Source organism: Micromys minutus (genome assembly GCF_963924665.1).
Source record: "Micromys minutus genome assembly, chromosome: 10".
Taxonomy (NCBI): domain Eukaryota; kingdom Metazoa; phylum Chordata; class Mammalia; order Rodentia; family Muridae; genus Micromys; species Micromys minutus.
Genome location: NC_137979.1, coordinates 8,472,373 through 8,499,174, shown reverse-complemented (window position 1 = coordinate 8,499,174; position 26,802 = coordinate 8,472,373). Strand labels below are relative to the sequence as shown.

The 26,802-nt window shown below is 42.3% G+C and overlaps 1 pseudogene across 1 annotated transcript; it reads left to right on the top strand.

The window, feature by feature from the left end:
• Nucleotides 1-8,095: 8,095 nt before the first annotated feature.
• On the top strand, nucleotides 8,096-8,946 carry LOC308426577 (large ribosomal subunit protein eL6-like; annotated as a pseudogene). Its single transcript has one exon. The product of its transcript is annotated as a large ribosomal subunit protein eL6-like (transcript).
• The last annotated feature ends 17,856 nt before the right edge of the window (nucleotides 8,947-26,802 follow it).

The following is a 26,802-nucleotide window of genomic DNA, read 5'->3' as shown; positions in this document are numbered from 1 at the left end:
GAAAGGGCAAATGGAAAATATTTCTTCATTTTATTCTATAATTTCTCCCTTATCTAAAACACTGAGTTCTACTTTAGCTTGAATATTTACATATTTTCTCTAAATTTTACTGTCTGAAATTTGAAATAAGCCTCTATTGTCTTCGTATTTGTCTTTAATATAACACAATATATGCTTCTCATAATCTAAGATTTACAAACATAGAAACTGACTATCCCATCAACCTACATACATTTTTTTCCTTGTGTAGAAGATCCCAAGGCATAAATTAATTATTTAACTCAAAATTTAATAGCAAGAAGGAGCATAGAGTCTGACAGAGGCATTCTAGCCCAGGCTCTGGCACTTAGGATGTAAAGCATTGGGTAGTCTGACTCAGTCTTTGTTTCTAGACATAGAAGACAAATATTTTCAGCCTCTCCTAATTTTGGGCTCCTTGCAGATGATCTCACAGATGAGGAAACATTTGAAAGAACGCCACCCTAAGTCCAGCCTGTTCAAAGATCTGCTGCTGTCAAGTGATATCAGAAATCCAAAGCCAGTTCCAGAGTGTGATGTAACTTGTCAGTGACTTGTCAGCTGACCTTGGACGCCTTGGTCTCTCTTGGCCTGTTGCCTCATTTGAATGATAAACCCATTTATAGCCCTTTCATTACCAAAATTATACACTTCTGAGATTGATTTATTGTCAGTTACAATTACCCTTACCCACCATACATCACACAGGATCATAGAAAAGGAGATAAAAAGAGCTAGGACCAAAGGGGAGAGACACTGGAACTGGATGAGAGTTCTGGGTTTGTGTGGCAGCTGTGCCATGTGCAAGATCTGTTCCTCTGAGTAACTGTCTAATGTGGCACCTCTTCCTCTGTAATGTCTCCCCTAGGAAGAATTTGTTCCATATGCCTCTGAGTCTTGGAACTCACAGTCAGGATTTGAACAATGGGCAGGCTCCTTTACCTCTAATAGCACAATTGACTCCAGGTCAGTCACTCCAACAAAATGGTCCAGTGAAGCCAATCTTCTTACTTCTAGTAGAACCCTGGCCAGACTCAACCAAGTATCTAGATCAGCCCCATTGATGGCAATTCCCAGTGTCATGGGTGTCTGTCAATCACCTCTTCACCAGAGTTAGCTGGAGCTGGGTCTCTCTCTCTCCTACTCCTGAAGAACTTTTCACTGATACACAGAAACTTTGAACTTGCCCCCATAAAGTTCAGGAACTTTCCCCACAGGCGCCTTCAGAGCCACTGTGCTGGAGTGGGTAACAATAACTGCAGGGCTGTCGGGCACTTGGGTCCCTTTAAAACAACAACAACAAAAAAATGCTCTCTATGTGTCCTTTATCTATTGAGCATTGCATGACATCTCCTTTGAAGGCAGTTTTCGAGGATGGTTGACCTCGGAGTTCCCGGAAGACTTCTTTCTGGAATCCAAAAGAAATGTCTCAGCCTTACCTGTCCTAGAATAAAGGACAAACTCAAAGACCAAGAGAATGTGGGTTGAGGAGCTGGAGAGACTCTCACAATTAAAAAAAAAAAAAAAAAAAAAAAAAAAGGCTAAAGAGACAGCTCAGTGAGTTAGAGAGCCTACTTTAAAAACAGAATTAGAGTTCATATCCCAGCATCCACATAAAAGCTGGGCGGGGCACTTGACACTCTCCTCAGCTTCCTTGTGTACAGATCAGCACACACACGCAACACGCACTGAAGTGGGTTCGGCCCAATGTTGTTTCTTTGCTAATGTGAGACACTGAGGGACCCTGTTCCCAGTTGGTTCTGATTGGTAAATAAAGATGTTAGCAGCCAATGGCTGGGCAAGGCAGACAGAGGTGGGACTTTTAGGATTCCCCTGGCTTGGGACCCAGAGGAGGAGAAAGAGGAGGGGATCCGCCATGCCAGGAGAGGTAGAGAAGAGGAGAGACGCCAAGTTTGAGAAGTGTACAGGACAGAGAGGCATGGCTGCTATGTGAAGGAGATGGGAGAGTGAGGGCCACAGAGCAAGCCCTCTGGGTCCAGAGCAGCCAAGATAAAACATAGCATTTAGTGAATAATAACTCAAGATTAACCTTGTCGAGATTAGACAATGATCCAACTCTTGAACTGTATAAGACATAGTAAAATTAAAGACAGTGTGTGTGTGTTTCAGTTGAAAACATAAAACATTGAGGCAGGTAGCTAACCGCCAAGAGTTATTAATTAGTCATTTAATTCAACAACATATATATACAATACATACATACAACATATACACACATACAACATACACATACACACACACACACACACACACACACACACACACACACACACACTCTACATTAAACAAAAGGACAGCCCAACAAAACCCATTGCTGGATCACAATTAAAATTTGATACTTTTTAATGAACTCTACGGTAGCTGCCCTAGTAGTTAAGATTTTCAATGCTGTGATCAAATCATTGAAAACAAGCAACTTAAGGTAGGGAGAATTTATTTGGGCCATTAGTTGGAGGTGACACAATCCATCACGTCAAAGAAGTTAAGGTGACTGGAGTGGAGACAGTTGGTCACATTCTGTCCTTAGTCAGGAACAAAGAGCAATAAAGGCTCAGCTTGCTCCCCCCTTTTTCAGTCAGCTGAGGACCACAAGCCATGGGCTGGTGCTGTCTATATTAGGGTGGTTTAAGATTTCCTCAAAGTACCTTTGACCCAGTCAAGCTACATTCACCAGATAAACTGAAAGCATTGATGACAGTAAAAAACCTTTTTCCTCCTGAGTCCACAGCGACTCTAAGTAGGTCTGATCTGCCTGTTACTACAGGGCAAGCCGAATGTGCATGTGCATATATGTGGCAGCCAGGGTCCAGGCCCAGAGCAATCAGAATGGTTTTTGAAGGTTGAAAATATCTAATCTACCATGAAAATACATGTTAGAAGGAAGGGTCACTGTGTGTGTATGTATAATGTATGCATATACACATATAGTGTGTATATATGTGAGTACATGTATGTATATGTGTGTGTGTGTGCGCCAGTTACTGTCCCACATTCTTCTCATTCAATGATAACAGGTTAATTCTCCCCTAAGTGCCTCTTGCTTTCCTTCTGACATTACTACTGATATTTACTGTGCTCAGCCAACAGAGAAATAAAATGTTCACGGGCTGTTAAACGAGTGTTAACCTTCTGCACACTGCATCTTTGGATCTGCTGTGACAAGTCAGGCTTTGGAGGGACTCACATGCCCCTACCAAAGCAGGGGAACCACAGCCTCTAGCTTCATAGAACCCATCCCCGCCTCTCTGACTCATTGCGTGCAACTGACACCTAAGCAACTGGTTCATTCATTGACTCAAACTTTCATCCACCTATTCATTCATTCATTCACTCACTCATTTCTTCACTCATTTATCAGATAAGAGTAAGGAACACCTGAAACTGTGCTCAACTTCAGAATTAAAAGTCTGTTCTATCCTCACTCACAGCTAGGTTAGGAAGAAGTTATTCATGATTTGATGATGTGTTCTTGAGTTTATTTGCACAAGAACACCAATGGTCTCATTTGATCTTTATGATTGAGCCAGTTATTCTCTTTAGTAAATAGACACTGAGGACAGAGAGGATTGAGCTAGAGCAAAAATAAGGTATCAATCAAATAGATCCAACTACCAAAATCTAAAGGCCGGAGGCCTCAGAATAAAATAGTATAATGAACCAGAATTTAAAAGATACCAAAATTCCATGTTAATGATGGAAGAGAAAGAGGCATGCAGTAGTAAGGAGAGCCAGGCCCAATGGGTCTCTCCCTGTGTTAGCACAAGGCCAGTGTTTGCTGCCCTTGTTTTTAATAACGTGTTTTACATGAGGTCACGATCCCGTGATTGTCCCAGATTCTAACTCTTCAGTGCTTAGGAGTTTTCTAAGATGTGGGCTTCATTTCCTCCTGTCCCCTTTCCACTCACATTGATCCTGTCCTCTTCCCAATTAGTTTCTCTTCTACTTTACAGTTTTGAAAAACTGTAATTTTATTGCTTCTTTGACATTTTCAGACATGTGTACAATATATATCTAGAACTCATTTACTCCTCACTTATTCCCAAACCACTTAGGTTCCCCTCTCACATCTCCTACTATCTATCTATCTGTCTGTCTGTCTGTCTGTCTGTCTGTCTATCTATCTATCTATCTATCTATCTATTTAACTATTTAGTTATTTAACCTACAGAGTCCAACTTAGTGTTGTCCATATGCCTCATCCACCAGGGCATAGTTCATCTACCAGAGGCCATGGCCCCCAAAGAAAAATGATTCTTCCTCCCCAAGCAGGCACCAACTACCAATATCTCTTCAGCTAGAGGCCTTCAGAATTCCTGCTGCACTCCATCCTGGCATTTTTAACTTGCTTGATTTTGTACACATAACCATACATACTGTGACTTATGTGTGTAACTTCTATGTCATGGATGTGAAATTTGTTTATGAGACAGTCATAGACAAACTAGGATGGCAGGTCACTCTTCCCAGCTCAAGGATCATGTATGTCCTCTCACATTCTGTCCCAGAGCCAAAGCAGAAGTCAAATTGGTCCCATTTAACACAGGAGGAGAACTTTTGGGAAAGCTAAGAGCCTAGGATACAAGATTGGGTGAACTTGAACTAACTCCAACAGATCCCAAAGTATGTGCCTAATTGTACCTTATCATCCTGTAAACACCTGAAAGGTAAAATGTAACTTCTCTCTGCTAAATCAATCTTAAAGCATTTGGTGACTGTTTAAAGTATTGGACCTTTTATAGAGAGGTGATTTGAGTTTACCTCATCTAGCAAGACACCTTTTGCCCTGGAGAAAGCAGGCCTTGAAGCATGTGCAAAGAGGGAAATGATGTTTAGGTTTGGACTTGTGTCTTAGTCAGGGTTTCTATTTCTGCACAAAACATCATGACCAAGAAGCAAGTTGGGGAGGAAAGGGTTTATTCAGCTCACACTTCCATATTGCTGTTCATCACCAGAGGAAGTCAGGACTGGAACCCAAGCAGGTCAGGAAGCAGGAGCTGATGCAGAGGCCATAGAGGGATGTCACTTACTGGCTTGCTTCCCCTGGCTTGCTCAGCCTGCTTTCTTATAGAACCCAGGTCAACCAGCCCAGGGATGGCACCACCCACAATGGGCTGGGCCCTACCCCCTTGATCACTAGTTGAGAAAATGCCTTACAGCTGGATCTCATGGAGGCATTTCCTCAGCTGAGGCTCCTTTCTCTGTGATAACTCCAGCTTGTGTCAAGTTGACACAAAACCAGCCAGTACACCCTGTGTTGCTTAACTTTAACTGTCAACTTGACATAACCTTGAATCACTTGAGAAGAGACTCTCAAATGAGAGATTGTCTAGGTCAGGTTGGCCTGTGGTTGGTCTGTTAGGGACAGATATAGGAAGACCCAGGCCATCATGGGTGGTGTCATTTCTTGAGCTAGACCCTGGGCTGTGAAAAAGCAGAGAAAGCTGGTGGCAAACTGTCCAGCAGCCTTAAGAAAGGAAGCAGGCATCTCAGCTCTTGACTCTAGACATGATGCTTAAAGTTCCTGCTTTGATATCCCATCAGTAATGAACTGGAACCCGAAAGTGTATACCAAATAAACCTTTCTTCGCCCACCCTCCTCCTCGATATGCAGTATGACTCTGACACACAACTCACTAGAAAAAAAAAAAAAAAAAAACTTTTGATTTTTTTTTAAAAAGTCTTTTGGAAGAATGAGTATGTGGTCATACTCATATTCCATAAAGATGTTTGGGCTCCCAGCAGGGCACCCTATGACTGGAGCACCATCGGGCTGTGATTAAGCCCAAATATACATACATTTAAAGGTTCCAGTGCTACTATGGAAATTTCGCTTTGAACCTTCCAATAATTTGACCATAAGCATTATCCTCTTGAGTCTGCTCAAAAGTTGTCTGTGCTTTGTTGTAACTAAGTACCTTCAGGAGACTCAGTGGTTTCTTACTCTTCATTACCCATGTTCATCCCTTCATTTTCCTCCTTATGCTTGAGAAAAGGCAATGGGAATGAATATGGCTTCAATACCACTAAGCTTCTGCAATGTTAGGGGCAGTTGGAGAAGAGAAAATTACAAAAATCAATGTGAGGTATTGGGTTTTAGAGGAGGTAGAGAAACCCCACTTTCTTCAAGCAAATGGTAACATGTTTTCCCAACCACTTCCTGGCTTGCTGTTAACACCTGGCTTGCTGTAACTTTCGAGGTGTGAAACTCTGGACAAGATGTGGTCACATTTTGGCTAGTCCCACATTTTCTCTTCTTTGCATGGCAACCCTGGAAAGTTGGGAAACTCCATAAGCATCAGCTTCATTACCTCCAAAAGCAAAGAGGCACTGAAGGGTCCGCCCCAGGCTTGAGAGAAAGAGCAAATGAGACAGTTCACACAAGAAAGCTCTCATTATTATGTTAATGTGATTGTTGTCATGACCAGGGTTCCATCTATAAAACCACGGGGGACTGAAGATAATGTAGTCAGAGAAAGGAAATTGATCAGGAGACACAGATCCTCCTTCGTTTATTTTATTTTATTTTTTTACTGCATAACCTTAGGGAGCCACAGGGTTTCTCCTGTCTGGACAAACAGACTGTTTTACCTTGTTGTTTTATGACTTTCGGGGAGATTTGCTAGGATTCCAGTGAAATCACAATTAAGATGTGTTCCCATGCAAATAGCAGTAGACTTGGTATGTGAGAAGAGAGAGCTGGTACAAGACAGGTACACCTCCCTCGGCTGACAATGAACTTTCTCTGTTTAAGTATTCCAGTGACCACAGGCAGACCCATGGTTCACAGAAGGGTTAACCAAAGGCCAAAGCTGGTAGTGTTCTCACCAAGCCCTCAGAGGCTGTTCTTTGTAAAGACTCACCATTCCTTCATGTCGTTTGGGGAGCATGGTTGTCGAACTGAATGGGACCTTCTCTTGGTATACCATTTGGGACTGTCCCATACATGATAAGAAAACCATAGCCCTTAACTCTGTAGTGGTTTGAATGAGAACACCAACCCTCATAGGCTCATATATTTGAATGTGTGGTTCCCAGTTGGTGTAACTTTTTAGGGAGGATTTGGTGTGGCCTCATTGGAAGAAGTGTGTCACTGAGGGTGAGTTCTGAGGCATCAAAAGTCCATGCCAGGACCAGTCTCACTCACTCTCTCTGCCTGCAACTTTTGGGTCAGATGCCAGTTTCAGTTAGTGCTCTAGCCTCACACCTACCTGTTTGCTACCATGATCCTACTAGTTATGGACTCACCCTCTGAAACTGTACACGAGCCCCAATGAACCATTATTTTTATGAGTTGCCTTGGTCATGGTGTCTCTTCATAGCAATACAAATGCAACTAAGACAATCACCTACCCAACAAAAGTCAGCCATTCTTTCTTTGATTTATGACCAGACCAACTACATCCCAAAAGTCCCTGTCAGGGAGGGCAATAGTGCCCAGGTGAAAACCCACTTCTGGAGAAGAGTCACAGGAATGGCCTAAAGTTGCTCCAGGTCTTAGGATGGTTTCTAGTAGCATCTTGATCCATCATCCCCTATCTCCCATATGACTATAATCCATTCTCAGGTGCTATGAGCAAGCGCAAGTCTATGCAGCAAAGAAACATAGAAGGAGCCGCAAAGGGCAAGGCTCTGTTCTTTGGGACATTAGAGTTGTAAAATAGTGTCCTCTAAGCATAGCATGCCTGCAGTCCTCTTGAATTCTCAGCAGCTGTCATCAACACATAAAGTCTGCCTATGATTGGACCCATTAGTATTCCATCACAGAATGGGAGGGACTTGTGAAGCCCCACTCCTCACTGAAGACCTATTGAAAGTGAGTGGTTGCTAGGGGAGAGAGAGAAAGACATTTGCTTCAGTGTTGTACCCAATCATAAGTTATAAGACAAAATGAGAGATTGGGGCAATGGCTCAGCCAGTAAAGGTCTTGCTGGATAAGCATGAAGACTTGAACTTGATTCCCAGCACCCAGTGAAATGTTAGGCATATGTTTTACCATCATAACCTTGGGAGAAATTGCTTATAGCCGCTGCCTTCATTCTCTTCCCCATCTTGCAAGATGGCAGGTGCAAAGGCAGAAAAGAAACCTGCTGCCAAGAAGGCTGATGGGGATGCTCCTGCCTTCAGGGCCTGGGCCACTGGAACAGCCAAAAAGAGTAACCCTAAGGTTAAACAAGCCCAAGAAGGTGAAGCCCCATTGCAGAAGAAACCCTGTCCTGGTTAGAGGAATTTGTAGGTACTTCCGATCTGCTATGTATTCCAGAAAGACCTTGTACAAAAGGAAATACTCAGCTACCAAGACTAAGGTTGAAAACAAGAAGAGAAGGGAGAAGGTCCTTGCAACTGTCATAAAAACAGTTGGTGGGGACAAGAACTGTGGCACGCACATGATGAAGCTTCGAATGCCTAGGTATTATCCTACCGAAGATGTGCCTCAGAAGCTACTGAGCCACTGCAAGAAGCTCTTGCAGTCAGCACGTGAGAAGGCTGTGCTCCAGCATCACTCCCGGGACTGTCCTAATCATCCTCGGCACAGGGGCAGGAGAGTGGTTTTCCTGAGGCAGCTGGGCAGTGGCTTGCTACCTGTGACTGGACCTTTTGCCCTCAACAGAGTTTCTCCGTGCAGAACACACCAGAAATTTGTCATCACCACCTCTACAAAAGTCGATATCAGCGAGGTTAAAATCCCCAAACACCTGACACTTACTTCAAGATGAAAGAGCCACTCAAGCCCAGGCATCAGGGGGGCAAGATCTTCGACACAGAAGGAGAAATATGAGATTACAGAGCAGCAAAAAGCTGATCAGAAATTTTTTGCCAAAGATTAAAGCTGTTCCTCAGCTCCAGGGCTACCCGAGATCTCAGTTTTCTCTGACAAATGGGATGTTTCTTCACAAACTGATATTCTAAATTGCTAACAACTTAATTAAACTGCTTCATATGTTAAAAAAAAGTTGAGAGAAAAGGAATATAGGCAGATTGCTTTGGTTTTCCCAGCCAGCCAGTACAGTCTGCATGGTGAACTTCAGACCAATGAAAGAACATCACACACACACACACACACACACACACAATGAAAGACACTGGAAAAATAACAACTAAGGTTGACTTCTAGTCTCCAAATATTCACAGATCTGTAAACACATGCAAGTACATACAGAAACACACACAGAGAGAGAGAAGATAAAATGAGTTAACACAAGGATCTAGAATGGTTGTCACATGGTAACTGCTTGATGTTGTGAAGTAATGGCTTAATGGCAATATTTGTGGGCTTCCATTCCTATATCTCCATTCTACTGTAGCATCCGCTGATGGCATGATATAAGCCAAGAGTATACCACGTATATCCTCTGTAATTAACTCATCCCTGAAACATACCAGGCACCAAAAAAGGCATAAAAAAGAGAAAGGCATCAGGAAGAAAAATTGGACAGAAATGGAAGTGAATATTTTTCAAAGCATCTGACATCAAATTCCCTGTTAAAACCACAGAGAGCTTCAGGGTAAGACCTGCCAATTTCATTTCACAGATGGGAATATCAAGTTCAACAGTACCAGGTTCTTCCCAGAGAGTGACTGAGCAAAGGGCTTGCTCCACACACTAGATACCAAAAGCATAGGACAGTCTTGTCCTCAACATGTAACAGAAGTGACTAGAAACATCACTCTGTTTGTAGGAAACCATGTGTGTATCAGCACTTTACAATCAGATTCTATTGGAACTTTAAAATGCCATCCAGTTACCAGACATGGCAGCACACACTTTAAATTCCAGAACTCTGGAGACAGAGGCAGGTAGATCCCTGTGAGTTCTAGGCCAGCCAGGGATGCATGATAAAAACCCTATCTCAAAAAAAAAAAAAAAAAAAAGAAAAGAAAGAAAGAAAAAAAGAAAGAAAGAAAGGAGGGGAAAGAGAAGGAAGAAAGAGAAGCACAAGGTAAAGGAGGAGAAGAAGACCACCACAACATTTGGTTAAAGTGATCAATATGGTCTCCTGGGGTCTAGGGAATAAGGTGGGGTTCCAGGAAGCTTAGAAACATCTCAAACTCAGATCTGTGGACAATTCCTCCATTCCTGTGTAAATGCCCCTTCGGGAAAAAGTATGTACATTCCTGCAGGAATACCTGTTTGTTTGGACTTTCCATAATCTATACCCACTAAAGGAGAGAGAAAATATTCATCATCTAACAAACATCTGGATGGTGTTCAGAAAGAGGCAGAACTGTGTCCTGGGCCAATTTCTATTCTAGGCAGTCAGTGACTCACTGGTGACCTTGAATGAGCAGAGGTGAGTTCTATTCTTCTAGTGAGCTTCTACTGCTGAATACCCAGCATGTCACAAGCCACATCACTTCTGACAAAATTTCTCCAGCTGCCACAGTCTGAGATGGGGCCCCTGGAGATCCTGGATCTCTATCTAGCCTGCATCATACCTTTTGATTTAGACAAACTTACCTCTCAGATTAAAGACACAGATTCGGAAATGAGAAAAGAGCCAGGCCCAACCTACTGGATCTAAGCTCCTATGATTTCCTGTCCCACAGCTAATGAGTACTGGGGTGTAACTAAAAAGCACCATGCCTCAAGATATGCATTGCAGCAGGCTCCTGTGATGGCTTCTCAGCTAGAGCTGCTAGAGGAAAGAAAAAATGCACAGAATGTTCTGGAATTTCCAAACAAAGAAGGGAATACATGACACAGAATAAAATACCACACCAATGAGCATCCATGTTAAGCTAAAAGGAAGAGGTTGGATGCTGAAGTAATTCAGCAACTAAGAACACTGCTCTTCTGGTTTTCTATAAACCATATGATGTGACTCACATTTATCTGTAACTTGAACTCCAGGCGATCCAACACCCTTATTTAGACTGCGGGTATCTACACATATGATGCACATTCACACAGATATACACAGAAATTAAATATTCTAAAGGGATGAAATTATGTGACATGTCCTTTTCTCTGTATGCACAGTAATTACTCTGAAATAAGACACCATCAGTGCCCAGAACATTATCAACCAATACTCGCCGAATGCCTGCTGCATCAGCCACAGTGTTAGTTGCCAGGCAATCAGCTTTGAACAACCCAGTGTCATTCCTTGACGTCACAGCCCATCAATCAAGACACATAAGTCAATTGACATAAGTCAATCGGAGCTTCTTACACATAATTGTGGAGATGTTGTTGGGCTATAAGCTGTGGAGATCAGTGGTTAGGGGAGTTTATGGCAGGAGACAAATCAAGTCCAAGAGAATCAAGGAAGGCTTCCCTGGGGAAATGGTTTTTAAGCTGACCCCAAGAAATAAGTTAGAGTAAAAAAATTCCTAAGCAAAATGGGCAGCATGTGTGGGACCCCCAAGCTACAAGAAGTATGGAATACTTGAAGATTTAAAGCAGATATTGATGGGTAGTGAACAGCACTAAGAGAAGAGGTAACATGAGGAGAGGCAGGATTCTACATGGTTGTATAGGGGGGAAAATTGCGCTTTAGTCTTGACTGCATCCTCTCAGGGAAAGTGGGATTAGTTGTCCACCCATACAGAAGACTTTGTAGAGCCAACAGCTGGAGTCAGGGAAAGAACACAGAGCAGTTGCCCAGCATCACCCATTGTCTTTCTTAAATCCAGAGGAAAACAGAACTCTCATCACAACAGCTAAACTGAGGATGAGTCTTTATCCACAGGAAATTGACAATGTGGGCCACACCATTCGCCATCCTCAGAACCAATTAGCCAAATGGGTTTCTTCTGATGCTTCGACACCTACTTCCTAGTTTATGTAGAACCTTAGATGATGATCCCTATATACGTGTGTATGCATGCATGTGGAGTGTTCATTATATATGATATTGACAGGCCCCTTCTTTTTTGTTACTTTTGTAGACAAAGTTTTATTCTGCAGCATATGTGGGCCTAGAACTCACTATGTAGCCTAGGCTAGACTTAAATTCACAGCAACCTTCTTGTCTCTGAATGTTCAGGTCACAGGCATGAGTGCTATGACCCACACTGTAGACAGTTTTAGGAAGAGACTGGTCCAATACTCCTTAGCTATTTTGTTTGTCAAAACAAAGACACTTTGGAAACAACAACCTAATTTTTTTATCTGCTTGACAACATTTAGTTTCACTAAACAAAGAAAATTCTAACCCAAAAAAAATTTAGGAGAGAAAAGATAGAATCTGAGACTTCAGTCACTTTCTAGAAGGTAGATGGGATAGGCCTATATTGCTGTATGTGACAGACAGACAGTGTTAGGGACTGATGACTTAGACGTGAGTTGTCCCAATGGTAGCCCACTGTACACATGCAGCCACCAAGCCCTTGCAATGCAATAGATAAACACTGAAATGTGCAAAATATGTGGGAGATGTAAAAGATGGCAAGGACCCAATGCAGGTCATTAAAAACTGCACACTCAAATTAGAGCTTAGAGACACTAGGAGAGCCAAAAATATGAAGAGCCCTTGCCTGCTTATTTTTATATTCCCCCCCTCTCTCTATCTATCTATCTATCTATCTATCTATCTATCTCTGTCTCTCTCTGTCTCTCTCTCTGTCTCTCTCTCCCTCCTTCCTCTCTCTCCCTCCTTCCTCTCTCTCCCTCTCCCCTCTCTCTCCCTCCCCCCTCTCTCTTTCCCCCCTCCCCTCCCTCCCTGTCTCCTTCCCCCTCCCCCTCCCCCTCTCTCTGTGTAATATGTATCCATATACATGTATATGAGAATGAGTGTATTCACCTATGTATGTGTTTGTTTGTGTGTAGGCCAGATTGATATCTGTATTATGTAGCTACTGCCTCCAAATTGAACCATCTCATCCTGGACAGAAGATGGATAAAACTCTCAAAGCAAATGAGCATGACAATATTCCAGGAGCTCCTGACATTTGCAAGGCCTTTCCCACAGATACATGAGCGGTAACAGATGCTGAGGAGGGGAGGATCCCAACCTGTTGAGCTGTCTGCAGGTCCTCTATTTTTGCTTTTGAGACAGGGTCTCTCATTGAAGGTGGAGCTTACTAACCGAGCTATACTGGCTGGCCAGCAAGTCTTATGAGTTCTCTTCTGCCTTCCCAGCCCAGGAGTATAGATGAGCCTGGCTTTTACATTGATGGTTAGCATCCAAATTCAGCTAGTCATGTTTGTATGACATGCACTTTGCCAACTAAACCATCTCCCCAGCACCTATACAATACATTTTTAATGAGTCCTCTAGAAAATGTAAAGGTTCCTATATGGTTGTCTTAGTTAGGGTTTCTATTGCTGTAAAAAGACACCATGACCAAGGCAATTCAGCATCTAATTGGGACTGGCTTACATGCTCAGACGTTCAGTTTATTATCATCAAAGCGGGAAGTGTGGCAACATGCAGGCAGACATGGTGCTGGAGGAGCTGAGAGTTCTACATCTTGATCAGAAGGCAGCCAAGAGGAGAGTCTTTCCAGGCAGCTACAAAGAGAGTTTCTGGGCCCATCCCCATAGTGACACACTTCCTCCAACAAGATCATACCTCTTAACAGTGCCACTCCCTGAACCAAGCATATTCAAACCACAACAGAGCCTATGTTGTATCTCTAGTGGACAGAACTGGGCCAGAGTCACTCTCCCATTCTGCAGGTAGAAAGGTTGGAAGCTCTGTTCAGATTAAGTCAGAACAGGGGCATTGGCAGCACCAATGGTGGGATCCTCCTTTTGTGCAAGGGAACAACGTAGAAGCTAAGGTCCCAGACTGGAATCAAGGCTCTCTCTCGCCAGGTAAGCCATGGTCATAATCTTTGCTTGCTGTGGATCAGTTTCCCTCTTTGCTACAGAGGGGCCTGGCTGAGATGGTAGCTGGGTCCTCACATTTCAAACTCTCTGGTCCTCTGCTCAGTCACCTCAAGACAGGCCATCACTCAAGACTATTGGAGGTGAGCAACTAATTTCCATCTAAGGAAGTATCTCCAGAGAGGGAGCCCTGGAGAAGCCGAATGGCTGACACATGTCAGAGTGTCACAATATTGATGATGTTCCCAAGAACACAGAGGCTGCCTGCTGCCACAGCTGACTGGAGCATGAGTGCTGGCCAAACCAACACTGTCAGCCTTGCTTTTTACCACTGAGGTTTGCTTTGACAGAGATGCTTCTGAGGAAGAAGGGGGGGGGGACACATTTACCATTTACTCTGTACCCAAGGCTGTGCAAAGTTCTCTGTTGGGAGTTAACAAATCCTACACAGAGCGTCTTGGAGTGTAACCTTAGTGAGAAATTTATAGAGATGCTCAAACAAAAATGACCCCACTGGACAGAAGCAGTGACTCCTTGCATAAGATCAAACTAGTCAACATTCCAACACGGATGGGGAAGAGCACAAGAAACTACCCAGAGCTGGAGCTATTGACTGTTGTTGGATGCTGCTGGAGAGAGTCAGTTTTCTACAAGTTTATGATGACCAGTAGGTTTCCCGTGCTCCAGTGGGTAGCCCCACCCCCATGTCATATGGACAGAGCTAACTGTGTCCAATAGGTTATATTTTTAAAAAGAGTGAGAGATAGAACCTGGAATTCAGAGTGTGATGTGATAGTGGGAGTGTCTGGAGGAGCAGGAGGGATTGTAAGGGATGACTGGAATCAAAATATAATTCTTTTAAAGAAAAAGAAGGGCTTGAGAGATGGCTCAATGGTTAAGAGCACTGACTGCTCTTCCAGAGGTCCTGAGTTCAAATCCCAGCAACCACATGGTGGCTCACAACCATCTTTAATGAGATCTGGTGCTCCCTTCTGGTGTATCTGAGGACAGCTACAGTGTACTTGTATATAATAAATGAATAAACAAATTTAAGAAAAATAGACTATTAAAAGAGAAAATAAAAAGAAAACAATGTTACCTGAGTGAGGACATACACAATAGGCCTGGTGTTCTCAGTTGAGGGCAATTGGAAATAGCCACAGAAGGGAGCTGATGTAAACACACCCATGAAAAGACAGCTGGAAGACTTCTGTGAAGCATCTATAAGCCAAGCAATGCCAGTAATTAATGGAAGCAGAACAATCTAAGAGAGGTAAGAAAAATATCTCAGTAGAGCAGTGTTTCTCAACATGTGGCTCGTGACCCTGTTGTGGGTCAAATGACCCTTTCACAAGGATCATATATTAGATATTTATGATTCATAACTGTAGCAAAATTAGTTATGAAGTAGCAACAGGATAACATTGTGGTTGGGTGGTCCCACAACATGAAGAACTGTATTAAAGGGTTGCAGCCTTAGGAAGGTTAAGCACCACTGATCTAGAGCCATCAGAAAGCCTGTTCCTGCCCATACCTTGTAACGTGCAGCCCCCAGAACTAATGTGATGTATGAGCCTTGCTTTAAGAGGCCCAGGGGCTGGGGAGGTGGCTCAGTGGCTAAACTGTCTCCCACAAAACCATGAGAACCTGAGTTCAATCTCCAGCACCCACATAAATATTCATTGTAGTAGGATGTGGCTGTAATCCCAGAGCTGTGGAGGCAGAAATGAGGGGAATCATTGTTGTTTGCTGGCCAGCAATTCTAATCTTGTTAATGAACCCAAGTTTAGTGAGAGACTCTGACTCAAAAAAACAAAGTGGGAAGAGCTTAAGGAAGATACCCCAAATCAACCTCTGAGATAACTCCATATACATGTATGTTCACATGTACATGCATACATATGTTCACACACATACAAACAAATCCCACCTTGTTTAGGATGCTTGATGCTAGCTGACATCATTTAAACCCATCTACTCTGTGGGGTAAGCCCTCCTGTTATTCTCTACTTTGCTGGTGGGTAAAGAGAGTAAAAGTCAAGTAGTAAAAGTTCACGTCCCACCAAAATCACTGATGGCTTCCTACAGATATGTTGTGTGAGGCTGTGAGAGTTAAGATCATAACCAGATCACTTAGATAATACAAAGGGTACCTTTATCAAAATCCTTTATCAGCATATATTAACTATATATTAAAGTGGGTTTCATTATGGCGTTTACATACTTGGGTGCTATGTGTTTTAATCATATTCAAACCCCATTATCCTTTCAGGAGGTCCCTATGACCTGCTAATCTACATGTGGTTAATAGTTTGAGGTAAAAAAGTACATTTTCCTTTATTAGTTTAGTGTAGGGAGCAGAGAAAGTCCCAGGTGAATGTGTGTTGTTGATGTGGGCACAGACATATCAAAGGCCAAAGTTTCTGGCTCATGGGAATATGTCAAAGCCTTCCCTCCTGGTTTGAGTGGGAGTGTGGGAGTGTGGACCATGTACAGAACTATAGCTTTCTTTCAAGGGATGTTTACAGCCTAAAGACTGCTCCCCTGAAGACAGTGCTCTTGCCAAGATTAGCTAGACCTGCCTCTTTGTTCAGCTATATATTAAATACTCTGCACTTTCAGGGATGGGAGGGTTCAGGCTTGCCCCTCAGAAAGCCCTGTCTATCCAATCTCCATTTTCCTGTGTTTGTGTGTCTGACAGTTCTTCAGTTTCTAGCTGACCAAGTCAGATCCAGTTTGCAAATCTACGCAAGGACGGGGCAGGGTAACCACTGGTCTGCTGCCCATGTTCCTGTAAGTTACCTGAGTGGGACCCACTGAGTCACACAATAGCAAAAGACCAGAAGAGACAAGCTGGAGAAATAGAGGTTTCCAAAAGAAGAAACCCTAAATTCCACATTGCTCTCAATATCTGTCAAGCAAAGAATGCACTTACCCTCAAAGAAGAACAGTCCTGTCCAAAGCTGTGCGACTTTGGGGCAGTGTGACCTCAACATAGCAAGGGCAATCACCGGGAAGGAGGAGCTGTTGTATACATAGTGGGTTCTCTCCCCTTCATTTCAGTCCTCAGAATGCCCCTGGCTTACCTTCTTCTCTCAGCATTTGTTCTCTCCCCAACTTCTCTACAGTGACTACCATCAAGGGTGTGGAAGTCTAGGGTGAGTGGTTGCCCACTTTCACACGTGTGCTGTATCGTTTTGTGTGTCTTGTCATGTGTCGGTAGAGATTCCTGGGTAGGTGTGGGCATTGATGTAGAACGGGAGCAAGCTGAGCTGATGACTGTATGGTTTTGGTTGTGGCTGATTTATAAAACATGCTGAATAAGCCTCCATGGCTAATGTGATGATTTCACTGAGATGGCAGAGGAGAAGCTGGAGACAGAGGCTGATATGAAACGCCTGGAAGATCGTCTCTATTTTATCCTGTAAAACAGATGGCAACGTTACCTCCAACAGTGAACGCAAGGCTGTGAGATCAGGGAGTTAAGGACTTCAAGGACGATAGTATGGACCAAAGAGTCTGCCAGAATAATGAGAGACTCAGGACAGAGAGAAAAACATCCGGAAGTGCATGGGAGACAGAGATTGAAGGGTTAGTAATGAAGCACTTTGAGAGTGGTGACAATAGGTAATCAGATGTGACATCTTTCTCTGCAGCTCCAGGGCAGCCCACCAGCATGGAGAGACTACATCTACACAAAAAGGCTCAGACTCAGGAACCAAGGTGTCACCTCCCCAATTTACCAACTATCCTCAACTCTTTTGTCTCTGCTTACACTGATGGAAGAAAGTATACCTTAACTCACCCACATCGGACTAAGAGCATTTTGGAAGAGGCTCACCCACCTCACATTATGCATCATCTTCCCATGTGAACCAGAAGGCACAGTGGGTACGTTCTTGAGTTCTGACAACAAAGAGCTTGGGTTCCAACCCAGCTCAATCCCTCATAACTGACAGAACCTTGGTAAGTCACCAAAGACCTATCAACCATAGGCTCTGTATCTACAGACCACTTAATAGACTGGCTCTCGGGTTCAGATAAAATACCCCCAGTCATCAACTGCCATGACAGATAATCGGGTAAATTTATTACAGCAGTGACTTTAGACTGGACTGCAAGGTAATTGTTTGGGTCCTGCCTTAACTCAAGAGAGTGTGGTAAGAGCTTAGCAGAGGGGCCCAGAGAGAAGGAAGAAAGAGCATGAACCACAGTGAGCTGGAGTTTGGTCCCTCCCACCCCACCCAGTGGTGCCTGAGGAGAGGCTGCTTGCCAGGGCCTTTGGGTCCAGAAATCTCCAATGTAATTGAGAAATATGTTCCTCATGCATTCCTAATTGGAGCACGGCAGATGGTAGCGGTGTTTGTTTAATGAAATATGTCCATTCGATTAAGCTTGGGCATTGGGGATTTGGGGCTTCAATGCAATTTCCGTTACTACCTCTTCTTCTGGGAGACAAGAGTAGTTTCAGGAATTTTTAACAGTTGTGGATCAAAGGTTGGAGAATGAACAATGGTAGTCGAGTGTGGAAACCTGAAGTTGAGCTTTTGAGTCTCTGGTTTTCTAGTGTCCCTTGTGATGAGTGGCCATTGTGGTTTCTCTTGGGTGAGTCTTGGCTTAGGGGGACAGAGGGTAAATTACCCAAGTGACTAATGAACAAACCAGTCCAGAGTGATCAGAACCCTCACCAAGCTGCAGTGGATGTTTTCCTCTATGTCTTGTTCTGTTTCTTTCCAAAATGCCCCCCAGGACTTGAAGAGATGCTTCAGATATAATGTGTCTGTTTTGCAAGTGTGAGGTTCTGAGCTCAGATTCAAAACACCCCAATTCAAGCCCTGTCAGTGTGGCACAGGCCTGTCACCCCAGTGCCAGGGAGACAGAGACAGAAGGATTCTGGGAGTTTATTGGCCAGTCAGTCTGGCTGATTATTGAGTGCCAGGTTCAGTAGGGGATCCTGCCTTAAAAATTAATATGAACAACAATAAAGACCACCTAGTGTCTATTTCTGGAATTAATACATACACATATGCACACATGTGTGTGGACACACACACACACACACAGATAGAGGGGGGAAGAGGGAGAGGGAGAAACTGCTTTCATTGTCATTCAAGAAAGGTGAGTAGGTGACCCACCATTACCTTTTACCAGGTATGATCTGCAACCTGCACTTGAGAGACAAGCACCATGACAAGCCTGCTCCATGGGAGACAAGTTCAACTACAGAGCCAAGGAGTGAACTGAGACCCTTCATGACACCTTGAACACCTGTCCTCATCTTCATCTCTAATACTAATTTTATGTTAAATTCGCCCACATGGCAGAAACTCACTGTGATGTCTATTTCTGGTTGTCAACTTTACTACCTCTGGAATGAACTGCAATCCAGAAATGGAGGGCACTCTTTTGATCCAAAACTTGAGGTACGGTGGCAATAAAAATTTAGGCTCAGGGAAGATAGTTCACGACTTTAATCCCAGGAATCTGGGGCAAGTAGATCTCTGAGATCTCTGAGTTCAAGACCATCCTAAGACAGAGCAAATTCCAAATACAGGCATGATGTTATCCCCATCTGATCTGAGCCATACCTTCTGTTAGAGGCCTACATAGGATGATGGAAGAAAGCAGAGTCACTCTTCTTTGCCTGCTTGCACACGCCAGGTTAGTAGGGGACCCTGATGCCAGCATATCTGTTGAAACTTACTTCTTCAGGATTCCAAGTTATATAGAAGGCCAACTGAATGAACTAGCCTATGGGACTGAGCAGCTACTAGATTCTTGGACTTCCCATTCACGGCGGGGCATTGTTTGGTTAGTTAGACTTCAGACTGTAAGTCATTACAACAAATTCCCATACTATATAGAGACATCCCATAAATTCTGCCGCTCTAGAGAACCCTGACTAATACACCCAGCTCTTCATACTTTAAAAATAATTCACTGATGGTGCCCTGCATTGTATGGAGAAGACTTTTGCCTTCTCAACAAGATTACTGATAGTTGGTATCTTCTTCCAAAGTATAATAGAATCACAGACTTTCCATTTCTCCAATCCTAAAATTCATATGGAAGCACAAAAGATCCAATCCAAGAGGGAATAGCAATGTTAAAAGTATCCACAAAAATTATCTTCAAATTGTGCTGCAGAACCATAGTGGCACAGACATACAGACCAGGGAAATTAGAACACAGGACCCAGCAATAATCTCAAGAAAATTTAACCATGAAATTTTCAACAAAGGTGCCAAAACTGTGTGAGGGTTAAAGAAGAGCCTCTTTATCGAGTGATACTAGGAAAATTCCACATGTTGAAGAATGAAACACCGTACCAAAAAAAATCAACTCAAAATCAATCATAAACCATGGGCATTTGAGTCTGCTAGAGAGAGCACAGGAGCCATACACGCATAGGCAACAACATTCTGAGTCAAACTCTAGTAGCTGAGGAAAGATCAGCAAGAACTGACAGATGGAGAGACGTGAAACTGCAGAGACAAGATTGTCATATAGGAGTGAATGACAGTCTATAAAACAGCAGAAAATCTGCGGCATGGTACTAATATCCAGAATATATGAAAAAAATCATAAAATACCAAACACCAAAAATAACTAGTTCCACCGATAAATGGTTAAAGTGAATTAAACAAATATTCATTAAAAGAAGAAACACAAATTACCAACTAGTATCTGAAAAATGCTTAGCAATTTTAGCTATCAGGGATATGCAGATATACAGGTAAAAATCAACTCATTAGGGGCCAAGAATGTCACTCAGAGGTTAGGAGATCTTGTTTTTCTTCAAAGAACCCCACATCAGGAGTGTCATAACTGCCTGTATCTCCAGTTCTAGGGTACCCAACAGTATCTTCTGGCCTCTTTATTTCTGAGCACTTCATGGAGTGGTACATATACAAACAAGCATGCACACAAATATGTACATAAATAGAAATAAATCATTAAAAATAAGTCCCATGTTATATTTTTAAAACAAAAATGTAATAAAATCCTATATTGAGATTTTATATCTCCTAGTCAGTAATGCTGTTGTCAAAAAGAACCAGAAATGACCGATATTAATGAAGAGATAGGAAAGGAACCTTCACACATAGTGGGACTGTACATTAGAGAAATCATAATGGGAACCAGTGTGCTGGTTCCTTCAAAGACGAAAAATAGAACTTCCTTATGACCCAGCTATACACCACTGCTGGGAATGTATCAAAAGCAATTGGTGCGGGCACACAACAGACGTGCCTATATATATACATTGATTGTTGCACTGTTCACTGTTACCACATTGTGGAAATGCCCACAAACAGACAACTGGATAAAGGAAACAGGATGCGCCCGGGCTGGAGAGATGGCTCCATGATTATAAGAGCTTGATGCTTTTTCAGAGGACACAAGTTCAGTTTCCAACACCTTGTTCAGGCTCACAACTGTCTATAACTACAGCCTCAGGGGATCCAATAAGCTCCCTGGAGTATGCAGTTGCCTGCACATTTATGCACATACCCACATACACACACACACACACACACACACACACACACACACAAGCACAATTTTTTAAAGGAAATGAAATGGAGTTTTACTCAACCATAAAGAGGATTATAGCCATGCCTTTTCCCCCCAAGAAAATGGAAAGTAATAGTGATCATCAATCATCACATTAAGAGAGAAAGCCAGGCTAAGGGAGACACAGACATTACATGTTTGCTTTCATATGTAGGTCGTTTGTTTTTTATTTTGTAAAAAATACTTGACCATTATAAGGACTATTTGGAAAGATGCAGTATATCATAGGAGAGGTGGGGGAGAGAGGCCAAGAGATCATCATGTGATCTGTGCACATCTTGTATTCATGGAAAATGTCACATGGAGAGGTTGACATGGTGTAATTGACATGTGCTAATTGAAGTACAATTGCAGGGACTGGAGAGATGGCTCAGCAGTCAAGAAAACTAGCTGCCCATTTGGTTCATAACTTCTGTTAGTTTCACTGTGTCTCTGTTCAGTTTCTGCATTTTCTGATGCCAAGAAGTGTTTACCGGCAGGAACCAGATATGGATATCTCCTCAGAGGCTCTGACAGAGTCATATAGATACAGATGAGGATGCTTGCAGCTAACCATCGGATTGAACACGGGGACCCCAATGAAAGAGCTAGAGGAAGGACTGAAGGAGCTTGAAAGGGTTTGCAACCTCATGGAAAGAACAACATCATCAACCAGCTAAGGCACTGAGGTAGAGAGGGTGATTGGGAGAGGGAGCACCTCCACAGAAGCAAGTTGAGGGGGAGGAGGGAAGAGAATGGGGGAAAGGGTATAACTTTTGATATGTAAATACAGTGAATATCTAATAACTTTTTTTTAGAAAGAACACTAGCTGTTCTTTCAGAAGACTGAGTTCAGTCCCTAGCCACAGTCCCCAGCTCTGAGAGATCCAACACTCTCTTCTGGCCTCTCCGGGCACTGCACTCTCATGCATACATAGACCCATATAATTTTTAAATAAGTAAAATTACAGGTCCCACTCAAAATGTTAAATATCATAAAATGTATCCATTATAAATATACAATTTAGTTACATTTACAGCTGTAGAATAAAATCTATGATTTAAGTTGTAAAGACATCTATCTTTCTCCTGTTAATACGTAAGCAATTTGAAGAATGTGAAATTAAAAATAAATAAATAAATTTAAACCGGATCTTATGCAGCCCAGGCTGACCTCAAACTCATCACATAGAAAAGGATGGCCGTGAACTCCGGATCCTCCACCTCCCTCCTGGACTACTGAAACGACAACGTGCACTGTTAAACCCAGTTAATGCAATGGTAACGACTGAGCCCAAGGCTTTGTGTGTGGTGAGTAAGTACTCAACTGAGCCATGTCCCTGGGCCCTGTCAGTCAATCACAGTACACTATCTATCCCGAAATAAATACTGGCTGAACAAACAGTAGATAACTGAAAGATTAAAACTAACGTCAAACAGTAGATAACTGAAAGATTAAAACTAACGTCAGACCCACAAGATGCTGAAATTGTCTTATGAACTAGAGCCACCTGACGGTAACGTTGCCATTTCTGTCCACACTCTCCATGCATGTTTTGACGTTTCACTTGACTCCTATGGCGGTTATGAAGGATTTGCTCTGGCAAGAAAGATAAGACCTTAAACCATCTAAGGAGCCAAAAGAACTGGTGTCGGGTTTGTATGTATAACTCCAGCATATCCAGAAACAGATTTCCCCCAAAGGAAGTTAAGCTTTCCCCAAACACTTTAGATCCCTACAGCGATTCTCCAAGATGTGCTCATGAAGAAGCCTCCTCTTCAGCTGTTGAATTTGTTTTCCTACTTATTTTTTTAGGCAGAATGGAAGAAAGCCCGTGTTCCAGCCATAATTATGTCAACAGCTACATGACCCGAGGCAAAGCCCTTTGTGCCTCTGAGCTGGAGTTGTCTCCTGTCTGTCCCTGATTCGACTTGGAGAGGCAGGAGTACCTGGAAGATAAAATAGAGTAGAGAAAAACACACATCTTTGTGCTGTGATAAATAGTCAGATGCTGGCCCATGGATCAAGGGTGTGGTCCACTGCAGTGGGGCCATGAGGCAGCGGGAGCTTTGCATCAGCCGTCAGAAGACAGAGAATCATGAACTCATGGCAATATTTGGCTTTTCTTCTCTCTGTCAACACAGTCCAGGGGATGGTGCCACCCTCTGTGGATGTGTCTTCCCATGTTCATTAGTGCAATCAAGACCATCCCCCACTGACTTGTCCAGAGACTCTTCTCCATGTAAGTCTAGATTCTGTTACATTGACAGTTAAAGCAAATCACCACAGTATGCAAAGGTAACATATTTTAATTGGCTACCTTGCTCTCCTATTTACATTAACTACCTCATTTGTTTAGAGGCACCTTTGTCATGAAGAAACTGTTGGTATCTACAATTGTTCATTGACCATATGGTGCCTTCATGAACAATGCCAGTGTGTTCACCTTATTAATGAGATCTCTGCCCTTTCTCAATGCCTGCTCTTAGTTTACACATAAGGCTAATGAGCAGTTTGGTCACTTCTGAAACCACAGAATATTAAAAATGAAAATTAAAGAAATAGACAGGAGACGTTAAAACTCACTCCACTGGCAATTCCTTCTACCAAAACAAACAAACAAATAAAAACTTTTGGGCAACTATAAGAACTAAATGCTTTTTGGAAAAAACTTAAGTATGCAACTAAATACCTAAATAAAAATTATTCTTTTTTTTTTTTTTTTTTTTTTTGGTTGCTGTGCCAAAACACCCTCACCAAAAGTATCTTAGCAGAGGAAAGATTTCTTTGACTTGTACTTCCAGGTCACAGTTCATCATGGCGGAAAGTAAGGGCAGAAACTCAAGGAAGAGCTTGAAACAGAAACAGTGAAGAAGCAGTGCTTGCTGACTTTTTCTGTGGCTCACTCTTTGGCTCATGCTTACTTAGGTTCTTACAGAACCCAGGCCCTCATGTCCAAGGTGATGCTCACAGCAGGCTTGATCTTCCTATATCAATAAATAAGATGGGTCCCCACAGTGACACCCATAGCCCAAGATAACCTGGGCAATCTCTCCATCTATGTTTTCCTATCAAATGACCTTAGGTTGTGTCAAGTTGATACTTAAAGATAACTGGATACAAATCAAGCATTTACTAGTAATAAATCATAAATAAAAATGTTCTGAACCAATATTTGGCACACATATAGCTTTAACGTTTATTAAAGACCAAAACAAATTTGAATATTGATGAGATGACTGAATTTGTTTATTTTTCCACAAAGAATAAATCCTAGCTAAATATTTGGTACTACAGGATATGACATATCTTCAATATTTTTTAGAGTTCATTGGTCTTATAATCATCAGTAGCTACATGGTACAAGGCAGACATGTCTTCAGAGCTGCCTCAGAAATCATTGGACATTCTGCATTTATTCCCAAGCCAAAATTATTTAATGATTTTTTTTCTTGAAAATTCAAATCAACAACTCAAAGAGTTATTTTTTTTTAAATCGAAGCAACTAACACAATACCATCCAATGGAGAACTGATTTGACATATTGGGAAGAATAGCTGAAAATACTAAGAACTTCTGTTTCTCATTATTAAGCTATTTAAGACTAGAACACCTTAGTGTGTAATAAAAACATTGTAATTCATAATACAGAATAGTCTGGAGTCAAAGCCAATATGTTTCTGGCAGAGCACATTGATGTTCTGTGGGACAGCAGCACTTACAATGGAGAGTGTGTGTGCTGGGTGTTCAAAACCCACATACAACACAAGCAAAAGCACCAAGCAATACCTGTGCTTATTACTCTGGATTTTGAATTTGTGGGTCCTTGCATACTCAGAAAAATTTCCTAAAGTCTTGTGCAACATCTTCACACTGTCATGTAAGTTCACAAGTCACAACCCATGGTTTAGAACTGTGGGGAATGGGCTGTAGTGATGGCCAACTCATCACAATATTGAATCACGTGGGGCAGAGTCTTTGTCAGAGATTGGCTAGGTTACCTTGGCCTGTGACCATGTCTGTGGGGACTGTTTTGGTGACATTAACTAAGGGGGGAAAGACCTGTTCACTGTGGGTAGCACTGTTTTCCTGGGCAGGGATTCTAGATTGTACAAGAGTGGGAAACATAAGCTAAGCACTGTCACTGCTGTCTGCTCTTAACTGTGGGTGTGATGTGAACTCACAGCCTCTGCATAGACAAAGAATATTTTTACTGGAAGCCACCACCGTATCTCCAAGGCCTGGAAGAAGACTCAGCGCAGGAAAACTACCTGCTGCATATGTGCCATTGCTACATTAATTAATGCCAAGGCAGTAACCCACCTATAAGATGGACACAATACAGCCACCAGAAACAATGACTTAACCAAATTCTTAAGAAAATGGCTGCATCTAGAAAATATCATCCTGAGTGAGATAACCCAGTCACAAAAGAACAGACATAATATGCAGTCACTGATATTGGGATGCTAACCCCAGAGGCTTGCACTCCCCCAGAAACAACTCACAGACTGTATGAAGTCCAAGAACTAAACAAAACAAAACAAAAAAATATTTACAAAACAAGAAGACTTTGATTATTTCCATGTTGCGTTTTGTTTTGCATGTACTTTATACTCATTGTAACTATTAGGTTTTCAATGCATACTGTCAAGCCTTTGAAAAAATCAAGTACTGACTAAAAAATATATTCACATAGTTTTATGTAAAAATTATTTTAATATCTGAAAAAACAATACTGACAAAATTTTATAATTTTAAGCAAAAAAATATTTAAAATATGTACATTTATCTTTGTTTTGTAAAATAAAGTCGTTTTAAAAAATAAAAAAAAGATGGACACAATAGTATACCACTCAGCAAAAGTTGACAGAATTTTTATTTCTTCACTATGCAGCAATGAAAAGAGAAGATGCGGAACCCTAAATGCTCCTTTTTCCTTTGAGAATTGTGTTCAATCCAAATCCATCATACTCACACCACAATTCCTCCCAGACCCACCCCTGACTTCTCCATCCATCTAACTCTGTGTGCTCCTTTTGTTTTCATTTTTAAACCCATGCAAACCTGATTTCCATGAACAGAAATCATGGTAACAAGACAGGAAATCCGCTGCCATGTTTAACCTCCTGAGATGCACAACACAGACTCACTCCCAGGCACTGTCCACGGTCCCACACAGGGGAAAGTGCTCATTGTGACAGGAGCCTGAAGAACTCCAACTAGCTTTATTAAGTTAAACAAGCTCTATTTACAGATGCCCAGAGAAAAGAGTTGATTCATTACTAGTAAGAGTTAAAATCCAAATGGACAATTTTCCTCTGCCCCCAAACACTTGGGCCACCAGCAAAACTGTTCACAACACACTTTCTGAGTCCCTGGAGATGTCTCCAGCTCAATTAAACCTGATTTTGTCCCTGGGATCTGAAGTGAG